The sequence below is a fragment of the Sinohyriopsis cumingii genome, chromosome 11, assembly GCF_028554795.1.
Source record: "Sinohyriopsis cumingii isolate HCF-2022 chromosome 11, ASM2855479v2, whole genome shotgun sequence".
Classification (NCBI taxonomy): Eukaryota; Metazoa; Mollusca; class Bivalvia; order Unionida; family Unionidae; genus Sinohyriopsis; species Sinohyriopsis cumingii.
In genome coordinates this window covers 47,076,186-47,078,685 of record NC_142971.1, presented here as the reverse complement: position 1 = coordinate 47,078,685, position 2,500 = coordinate 47,076,186, and the positions used below count along the sequence as shown (strand labels likewise).

General features: G+C 33.9%; 1 non-coding gene across 1 annotated transcript; it reads right to left on the bottom strand.

The window, feature by feature from the left end:
• Positions 1-1,622: 1,622 nt before the first annotated feature.
• On the bottom strand, positions 1,623-1,741 carry LOC149788307 (5S ribosomal RNA). Its single transcript, XR_016424563.1, has one exon. It is a non-coding gene; the product is annotated as a 5S ribosomal RNA (ribosomal RNA).
• Between the last annotated feature and the right edge of the window lie 759 nt (positions 1,742-2,500).

The window sequence follows — 2,500 nt, the reverse complement described above, 5'->3', positions numbered from 1 at the left end:
CGAGATAAACTTATTAATTCAGTATGGTATAATTATCGAATAAGATCAGTAGAGTTTTTGCCCTTGTTTGCAATCGTTATAGGATAACGCGTTAAAAATAAAATTACACAGAAGTACAATTAATGTTAATAGCTGATAAAGTTATGCGAACTTTGTTGCATACTCTCTCTCTCTCTCTCTCTCTCTCTCTCGTGTGTCAGTATGATAAAGCAAGAAGAAAAAGGAAGAACAGTAAAGAACATATATAAAAAGGTTTATTGAAACAGCGTCTCATCATGGTGTGGGCACCACGATGCATAGGGATAAATAAAAAAGCGAGTATTCCATTACTTTTCACTTCATTTGATATGCATCCATATGACACAGAATGCTCTCGGTGAGTACAGGGAATCAGATAAACGTCACTGTGCGGGACTAGGTATAAAACATTTATTGTAGTTTTAATTGTAAATTTTTCGGGCATTTAAGTAGAAATTAAATGATTTCAGTTCTAGTGAGAACAACATTTCGACTGTAAAACATAATTTGTTGTCTTGATGCGTTTTCAAGACTCTTTTGCTGATTAGTCACACATCTCTTCAACGTTTCCCATGTACAAATGTTTGTGTGCAGTATAATATTAGTAACTAAAGTGTATACTGATTCAAAGTTCTAATCCAAAAGAAGCAAAACTGGCCTCAGATACTCATATTTGTCACTCATCCATTTTCTGACCCAGATAAGGGGAGAATTCCATGTTGAAATTGACTTAAAATGCAGATTCAGGACATTATTGTTGTTGTTATTATTATTATTATTATTATTCGTCTTTCTGTCCTATCATTTGGTTAAAATAAGCGACACCGGCCTATAAGCTAACTTTAAAGATAGGGTCTTATCAGATTTGCAAAGGATCTCTTCTTGCAACTTGGAGAAGTTAACGTTGTGGAAATACAGAAAGTGGAAGCATGGAATATCTATCTAAACTTACTGTAATCAAAACAGAATTTTATAACCCAATTTATTTTGCCAATGGCCCATATTTACAGTATTCGCTACAGGATGCCAATTTTCCCACTGGCAGACTGAGGCCCTGCTGTAAAAGAAATCAATCAATCAATAAATTAATATAAAAAATTCTCACAATTCATACATTCCATATTTATCAATCAATTAGTGAATAAGAAATACCACAAATAAGTAGCCAAAATGAAAGACATTGATCGCATATTTTGCAACTCTGCGCAAGAGACTACACCAGGAATATATGAGAAGAAACTTGAAGGAAGTATTTCGACGTGAAAGGAGGCAGCTTGTTGTGGTAGTAAAAGTAGAGGAAACTGGATAAATTGAACCGAATTTGTTAATAAGAAATACTGGTCATCTATGATCGCATATTCCAGTAGTAAGGATCGAAACCAAGAGCAGAGAAGTGCAAAGCAACATTTGCTATATTCAGGTCCTATGCTTGATTTTTTTAGGATCCGAATTATTGAAGAAAGTTAAGGAAAAAGAGAAAATGAAAGTCGAGAAATTGCTCTATTTATTATTTATATTGAAGAAAGTAAATTTAGTTACAATAAAAGAAAGAAAGAAAAACTTCAACTGTTTTTAGTTATAAAAGAAAAAAAAAAAAAAAAAAGAGTCTACAGCACCCGGTATTCCCAGGCGGTCACCCATCCAAGTACTAACCGGGCCCGACGTTGCTTAACTTCGGTGATCGGACGAGAACCGGTGCTTTCAACGTGGTATGGCCGTAGACACAAGTGTTTGTAAATTTAAGACTTATATTCGCTTCTCTCTTCACCGTTTCCGATGTACAGACGTTTACGTTTATGTGCCGTGTAAAATTAGTAATTAAAGTGTACTGATTAAAACTTATATAGATAAACTGCCTTCATACATTATTCAAATTTGTAATTCAGGCATTTTCGGACTCGGACATTAGTTGCTTAACCGGAGGTTTACACCTTCAAATGGACTTAAATAACAATGCATTTAAACGAAGATTCAGTTCATTTTTGTTGTTTTTGGGCATTATTATTATTATTATTATTATTATTATTATTTATCTTGTATCAACTGACTAATTCAATAGGTAAATAATCGACATCAGCCTATGAGCTACCTTTAAATACGGACTCGAATCTGATTTGAAACGGATATCGTCTTGCAGCTCGGAAACGTTAAAGTTGTGGAAACACAGAAAGTGCAAGGAAGTGGAAGCAGGGAACATCCATCCAAACTTACTGTAATCAAAACAGAGATTTATACACCAATTTATTTTGTCAATGGCCCATATTCGAAGTATTCGCTAAGGGATGCCAAGTTTCACACTGATAGACTGGTGCCCTGCTAAAAAACAGGTAAATAAATTAAAATAATTAAAAATAATACATTCCAAATATATCTATCAATTATTGAATAAGAAATACCACAGACAAGTATCCAAAATGAAAGACATCGATTGCATACGTTGCAATTATTCGCTATAGCATAGGCTGAATCCGGAATATCAGAA